The following is an 8398-nucleotide window of genomic DNA, read 5'->3' on the forward strand; positions in this document are numbered from 1 at the left end:
ATTTGCAATTGCTTTAAAACAGCCTCATTTATAAATGTTAATTTAATCCTCCTGGAAATTGTTTTTCTGATTGCTTTAGATAAAAAATAGTCTTCCCTGTAGATTTTAGAAAAAAACAAGATGCAGGATCTTCTGAAGTTTATTAATGAATTTAAAGATTAACCTGCCAATTTAAAATGAATTATACTCCTATTTCTGCTTCAAACTACATTTTTCCATGTAGCAAGGATCACTTGAAAATGTTTTTGTTGAAAAGCACTATCTTTTTTGGCTCCTTTTATCTTCAAAAGGCAGCTCCAGGATAGGAGCTTTCATTTAAAAATAAATAAAAAGTATCATTTATGGTACTTAAACTTATTTTGAGAACCTGAATCAAAGTATGACGGTTTGCCTTTCATAGCCTTGAGACAGTGTAAAACTATAGCCATGCTGCGTGAAACACTTCATTCAGCTCAGCCTTTGCTTTGATTTGCTTGCTTGTTATTTATTTACACGCTATAGGTCAGACTTTCTCCTGTGCCAGAGCTCTACTCTGTTTGGGGATGGGTCATAAGGAAGTCATTACCGCTCCCAATCTTCCACATGATTTTTCCTGGTTGCCAGGCAGCTCTGTGTTAGACCTCTTGTGCAAGGTCCTTAATAATGCATTAAATTGAATGTGACTTCTGGATACGCCTAGACTTTGGCACACACTTCTCTTCTGGGCATTTACAGTCCTTAAGGGTAGTCTGATTTTGGAAAGATACTGACAGTTAACTTTCTTGAGTCTGCATTAGTGCATGCAACAGGAGAATTTCATTTATTATGAAGATGCCTATCCAAATACAGCTTCAGAATTATGTGAATCCCTGATCACTACCTGGTGCAACAGAATAGGGGCTTTCAGGAACTTCAGAAATGTAAAGACCACTTGTAAAGAAATGGGACTGGAAGATCCTTTCCAAGACAGAATGTTAAATGGCAGCATGGAGAGTATGGCTGGAAAACCTTTTGTCCTCCCTTCATGCTTGGTAGACTTGAGGGCAACGTTGCCCAGGCTTTTCCTCCTAACACAGCTGCACTGTGTTTGAGGATCCCAGAGACTGGCCCCTCCATCTGGACTCATCCCACCCACTTCAGAGAGGTGCTTGGTGAGGCTGGCCAGCATGGACTTTCTCCTGAAGCCAGGGGAGGAAGTTGTCTCCCAAGGGTGGTTCTGGCCATTTAAGTTTGTTGTCTGCATTTAAGGAAGCTGTGAACATCTTGGACCTTAGTACACAGGCTGCTGTGAAATGTCTGTTGTTAAGTGAGTGGATTTTTTAATGATTTATATCTGAATCTGAATAAACTGAAGACTGTTAAGGAAAGGTAAGGATGTATTTCTACTAAGGATTCATTTGCAAATTGTCTGAGATTTTTTTTGTTTTCATTGTTTATTATTTCAAAAATACTGAGTTCTTTTTGCCACTTTCCTATTTAGTGATAAGACTTAATGAAGACTGAGGCCAGGAGATGAAAACTGAGAGTTCCCAGTCATCACTCATCTTCATGGCACAACGTGAAATGTTTGAGTCCTAATTTCTTCTGTTCTTTGTTGTTGCTGTTTGTTTGTTTGTTTTTCCTGTCACATCACAGTTCCTTTAACTGGAATAGCTCAACCCAACTGTAAACTGTAGGTAAATCTGTGGGTATCTCCTCAAAGACTCAGTCATCAAAGTTAGGGCAGATGCCATACTTAGAGCCTGGCTTTCAGCTCTCTGAACCAAAATTCATTTTTTCTCTTCATGTAAATCCAGTAGATTTTCAGCAACTGTGGGTCAGCTGGTCTGTGTGGGACCATTTTGGTGCATTCATGGGTTGTGAAGATGTTAAAAATACCTAGTAAGAATGGGTTTCTTAGAAAAAATTAGCTAACAATTAACAATTAATTTAAAAATATTTAACTAAAATCAGTACCCCAATTTTTCACACTTTGTCTGATTTTTCAAAACAATAGATTTTGGTTGGATTTGAAGTAGAGAGAAGTGGATCTCCAGCAGGTGATTAAGCCCAACCCAGACAAGCAAACAAATTAATTCACAAGTCCAGCACAGGCAGACTTCCCACAGAGACCTGAGACAGCTACATTTCTTTTTGTGGTAAGACCTGTCTTACAAACTTCAGTAAAGAAAACCAAATGCAAAAGTCATTCTCAGGTGTAATGTTCCTAATGGAGGAAGGAGCTCTTCTATAAGAGATGTGCCAGTCCCCACCAGAACTACACCACTGATGGTACCAGTCCTGTCTGGCTGAGAGGTGCTGCAGGAATCATTAATATTTCTGAAGAATGGTTCCAAAGGTGGGGGAGAAACACATTTGTTGCCTGGGGCGGCTCTTAGATTGTAAATTATATGTCAGTCCCACATAAATACCTTCAAGAGCTTTTAATGAACCATATCCCATAGGTGAAAGCCAACAGCAATATTAGAAATGGTGTTTGTTTTATGGCCTAGAAACTGCATTTTAAATGCTAGTATAGGTTTATATGACAGTTGTATTAAATATAAAATAGGCCCATTACAAAGAAAGCCCTTTACATCTGCTTTTATCTGTGTCTAAATGGCATGCCCAGCTCTGCAATTTCTCAAATGAGACATTTTTAGAACTTTATTTATGTTACAGCCATAACAAACTAGCAACTAGAAAACTATAATGGGCACAAACGGCTAATAAAAATGAGATTGTTGAAAAATACTTCTTAATAGCAATTTACAAAGGATCCTGATAAAACAGAACTGAGGCTCTGTTTCCCTGGATGTTTGCCACTACTGTAATCACAGTCATTTGGCAACAGGTACTCCCCCTCTTCCATCTTCTGTGACCATTTCCCTCTGAATATGCTGAGAGCCAAGTACCCTGAGGTTACTCCCTGCTTTGCCATTAGTCACTTAGTGCCTACTGATGCATAGACACAGAGCAGCAATTCCCCTTTTCTCTCCCCTTACCATGCATGGGATGACCTGACAGAGGAGTCATCCTGAAGGGTTTATCGCAAGCTCAGAGGAGAATAGAGCAGCAAGGCAGTATCTGTCCTACACATGCAGAGGGTGCCCCTTTTGCTTCTGAAACCTGCATCACCTCTTTGATGAACTGATCTGTTTACACAGACTGGCTAAGACGAGTAGGTCAAGCTCTCTGTTTATAGTCTGAAAATTATTTTGCCATGAGCTCCCAAAGCAAAGAACTGGGGACTGAACTGATTTCTTTTGAAGGACAACTTCTGTGAGTTTAGAGAATGTCTGTGTGACTGTTCAGATGATGTCATGAAGAAACTTTCTGCCACCCAAGGAAGAGATGCTGTCTCCCAGATACAGACTCATCTGCTGCAGACCTACTGGTTAGAAAAGGGAGAAAAGGGCAAAGCAGCAAGTTCTAGTCAAGGTCAGATAACTTGTTATGATCTAATCACAGGTAGAGATGAATATCATTGAATATAAATATATAAATAAAAATATATATAAATATGTCTTAACTAATGCAGCATTATACCTACCTAGTTTTTAAATCCAATGGAAAACAACATAGTTGTAGGAAACAAAATGAAACAGGTTTGTTGGTTGGTTTTGTTTAATTATTTGTTTGTTTTTTAAAGAATTATCAAGGGCTGAAAACACTGAGCAGTTTATTGAAAAAAAATAAAAATAAAATAAAAATAAGATATGTCTTAACATCACTTAAAACCTGCCCTGAAAGTTGGTTGTTCATGTCATTACTTAAAATCATATAGTGAGAGACAGTCCAAATTCCATGCAAAGTAAGATTTACATCAGTGTGGGAAACCACTCTAGCACCTTCCAGGGAGGCTGCCAGAAGCAGTGGAAACGGCACCTACGTGCCAGAAATCTCAGCCCAGATCTCTCCTGATCTCACAGCTCTCTGAAGACAACAACTCTAACATATCCGTCATGCTTACTGTTAGTTCAGTTTCAGATGAAGGCTATGCATTCTGTACCTAGAAATTCTGCCTTTACCCAAAAGGGATTCAATAGTATAGCCTGAAATATCTGAAAATAGCACTATATGCAAAATATCTCAAACAATGGTAGGAAAAGAGCGTTGGCAGTACAGGTACATATACATACATAGTATACTGATTGCGGTATAAGTGCAGAATGATTTTATATGTTTTATATGCTGTGAATCTGTAGCTTTACCTTAATTGATTCTAGCCTCGTGGCTGTCACTTCAAAAATTTAGCCTTCAGATAGACCTCTGCTGACTTTTTTTAACTGAAAATTAAATATTTGGCCAAAGATCAAACAAAAGGAAAAGAAAGCATTAGTTCTTTACTAGAAGGGTGGTTAGGTCCTGGAACAGGCTGCCCAATGAGGTTGTGGATGCCCCGTCCTTGGAGGTGTTCAAGACCAGGTTGGACAGGGCCCTGGGCAACCTGATCTAGTAAATGTGTATGTTTGGTGGCCCTGCTAGGCAGGGGGGTTGGAACTACATGATCCTTGAGGTCCCTTCCAACCCGGGTAATTCTGTGATTCTGTGATTCTGTGATTCTGTGATTCTGTGATTCTGTGAAAGCATAAAAATATATTAAACTCCAATCAAAATCTTGGCAGCAACAGGAACTGCAGAAACAGCATCAGTTTAGAGCTGAGCTAATCAAAGAACATGGATTAGCCTGACCTGTGAACAGCTGAGCTTCCACTCTACAGGCAGGTAAACATTTCTTCTTTTCTTTTTTTTCTTTATCTTTTTCTTTTTATTTCATTCTGAGAGAACCAAGGAAAATAAAGTATTTTCCTTGAAAAAGTTTAGATAACATGAGCATTAGTATAGCATCTCAGTTTGTTAACTGATACTGCAACATAGGACCTTAGTTTGTTTAGAACTGATCCTCAGGGAGTTAGTGAAACAGAAAGAGTAAACAAAATTTGGGTTGCTTTATTCTCAGGAGTAATCAATAAGAATGCTTGTGTGGGCAAGACAAGTATGATCTGACCCAAAGAAAATACATTTGGCAAATTCATGTAAACCGGAAAGTCAGTAGCAGCTATTGAGAAATCATAGTCATATTTTAAAGTTGTCCTATTGAGGATTGCCTTTAAACCACATCTCCCCTCCCCTTTCTCTGTTCCCCTTCTCCCAGGATTTTGTCCCAAGTACTTAATTGTGAGTGCAATATTTTTACTGGGAAGACATCAAAGGCACTGATTTTAGAAATTCAATTTTATATAACACAAGACCCCTGAACTTTAACAAAAGTTCATTTCATCAACTATCACTAATCATCTGTGAGTCTGGTTCTTTACCAACTAAAACACAGTGATATGAATAATGGATTTTCCCTACATTTGAAGTGTAAGAATAATTGCAAATATGAATGCAAGCAACAATAATGCTTCGCATGAGTCTGTTTTCAGATTTGGCAATGAAATGCAAAAGCAAACTAATACTTCTGCTTTAAAAATTGCTTAACCTGTAAAGCCAAAAAAGTGTAAAACACTTAGTGAAGCAGTGAAGCACCTTTTTGTGCATCTGTTCTAGCTATTATTTCTTTTCATTTTCTTCCTCCACTACTCTTCATCTCCAGTGTCTCACTCAGATATTGGCATTAGAAAATGCAGAGCTCCTGTTATCACATGTGAAAGGCCCTCTACTCCTGCCTCTGTGGGAGCAAGGATGTTAACACTCAAGAGAATGAACCTTTGGTGTGAATGCTTTTTGGCCTCTACCTGAAGCAGAGTGGTGAGAAGATGAGAGGTTCTCCCAGAGTGGCAATCTGCTGTATTCCTACTGCCTCTAGCGATGCAAAACGGCCACTTGGCGGGAGAGAAGAGAGATGCTGTTGGAAACATCTATCTCCAGAGGGGAACTTTTCTTCCTTCTTCCCAGAAGAGGCAATATAGACTCATGCTGTTTTGCAAATGCCATGAATACATACAGATCACAATCTCTCACTGGCTGATGATTAAATTGCATTTTGGACACAAACAACTGTGGCCAACATCTCTCAAAGTAGATAGAATGTGGACCAATAAGAGTAATTTAAATATAATGGGTCCATTATTTATTTATTTATTTATTTATTTATTTATTCATAATTAAAAGAGAGTTACACAAGATTTCTCCTGTAAAAGTAATGTTGTGATGTAAAATACAACTTTGATCAGATACTGGAGCTGTTTTCTACCTGTGTGACCTTTCTCTTGCATGTCAGAAATGAGGGAAATCAGTAGAGAAAGAAGGAACATGAGTCATTAGTGCAGAAAAAAGCACAACTGTCAGCTGCAGCAAACTGGTTTTGAGATGAAAACAAAACAAGTAGTCCCAGAGATCTTAAGGTGTAAACAACAGTTAAAACAAAAGTACTGTCATATATATCTCTTGGAAGTATCACATGTGCAGTAGAAAGTAATGGCAAAATGAGGTGTTAATTGCTCTCTGTGTTGCTGGAAACATTTATCTGCAAGAACTCATGTCTTTCTGGTCTTTAATTACATTGATTCTCTCACAGACATAAAGTTGCAGATCTCTCTAATTATATGAATTAGTGTTTCACCATTGTTTCACAACTTGAGTGAGAGTCAGTGAGAGTACAACTCCTAAGAATGAGAAACTGCAGGAAGAAAATTGCATGCTGAATTCATCCCTCAAATCAGAACTGTATTCATAGATACTATTTTTCTGATCAGCTCTGAAGTGCACATTTGGTTATCTTGTACAGTTTCATAGATCTATGCTATAAAATGCCAGTTGAAAGACAGAGACACAACTGAAAAATTTTGTATCAACATTTGTAGGTTTTTTAGTAATGCTTTTCTATTCTGAAGGTATGCATGCAACATTTATGTCAGCATTTTCAGTGTTTTACAGTTTGCAGACTCCTGTAAGATTTTATGTGGAAATATGAATATCTGCAAGGCAGCTAAACTGTTCCTTTTTGGGAATAGGTGTGTTTCTCTGAGCTACCTTTTGAAAATCCTGTAGTACTCTTCTGGAGATCTGATGGATCTTCAAAGGTTTTCTGACCTCACGCTGAAATTCAGGCCTCGCTCTTGTAATAAAGAAACCTCTGAAGATTTAGGTTGGATTTATTTAGGCAGAAGAACTTTGAATATATTCCAGAATTTTTTGGGTTCTGAAGAATTTCTGCAGAAAGAATAAAGAGCCAACTCTGTTTAAATTAGTTAATGAACAGTAGAGACAATTTTCTCTCTCAGTTCTTTAATACAAAATGCCACAAAAATTAATTATCTGCAATTTGAATATCATGTAAGGTTACAGAACCGGAGTTCCTGTATCTTGCATGGATGGCTTCCAGTCATTTTATTTTTAGAAACCAAAACTAGAGGAATACGCCAATTTAGACCACGTTTCCTCCCCTATTTATACTTCATGAAATGTGCTGGACGTGTAGATCTTAGGTTAAGCAGTGAAAGGATCAAGGATTAAGCCAGGTCATCCTCACTTCACTTTTCAAAAAATAAGAATGAGCAGCTATGAATGAATTTTATTCTAAGCATTTAAATAGATACTAGTTTTAGCCAATGAAAGTGATATGAGGTGTTGTGAGGAACACTCTAAATTTTAGATTCTTCAGAAATTGTGTGCCTCCAGTGGTGCAGTGGTTAAGGACGCCACTTTGCAACACTGGTAGGCCCGGGTTCGAATCCCCCCTGTGGCGCAAGTGGTAGAAGTGCCGCTCTGCTACACAGGAGGCTCGAATCCCGGGGGTTGGACTCGATGATCTCTAGGGTCCCTTCCAACCCGCACGAGACTGTGATACTGTGATACTGTGATACTGTGAAATGACGTTTATATTGAACATGTATAATTATATATTGTGTTTATACAATTTACTTACTTCTCTTCTAGTGGATCATGGCTTACATAAGGTCAGGAAGAATTTATTAGAGAAAGAAATAATGTGGCCTAGAAAGATCAAATCACTTGACCTGATAGAACATTTATGCAGCTGAGACTAGATTTCAGCTCTCCTAGGTGATATTGTTTGCAAGCGTTACTCATACTGAGCTACCACAATGACGCAAACCACAAATGCTGAGCTGTGAGGATGTGTGGTTAATTCTTAAAACCAACTTGGATGAAAGAACTGATTTCTCACAGGAATATGAATACTTTCTTCTTAAAGGTGTTTGTATGGTACCAGTCTTCATTTTATACTTACTCAGAGGAACAAATTTACTATAGTTTGAATCCTCTTTGTTTTCTGCTGGCTATAAAGCTGATGTCTGTAGTGCAGAATTGTTTTGCTCAATGTTATTTGAGTACCAGAAGAGCCCTTCCTGGTTTGTGGTTCCACATGCTTTATATTTTTCAAACCTCTAACGACTTTCATATGCTCCATACGGATGTCCCACAACCATCCCTGCAGGACAACTGTGTCACAGGACCACACTCACAGTCT

At 38.3% G+C, this 8398-nt stretch overlaps 1 long non-coding RNA gene across 1 annotated transcript; it reads left to right on the forward strand.

Annotated features, from left to right (window-relative positions):
• Positions 1-2563: 2563 nt before the first annotated feature.
• On the forward strand, positions 2564-6109 carry LOC107311695. The gene is made up of 3 exons (XR_001554194.2): positions 2564-3399; positions 4587-4686; positions 5561-6109. It is a non-coding gene; the product is annotated as an uncharacterized LOC107311695 (long non-coding RNA).
• The last annotated feature ends 2289 nt before the right edge of the window (positions 6110-8398 follow it).

Source organism: Coturnix japonica, chromosome 3, assembly GCF_001577835.2.
Source record: "Coturnix japonica isolate 7356 chromosome 3, Coturnix japonica 2.1, whole genome shotgun sequence".
Taxonomy (NCBI): domain Eukaryota; kingdom Metazoa; phylum Chordata; class Aves; order Galliformes; family Phasianidae; genus Coturnix; species Coturnix japonica.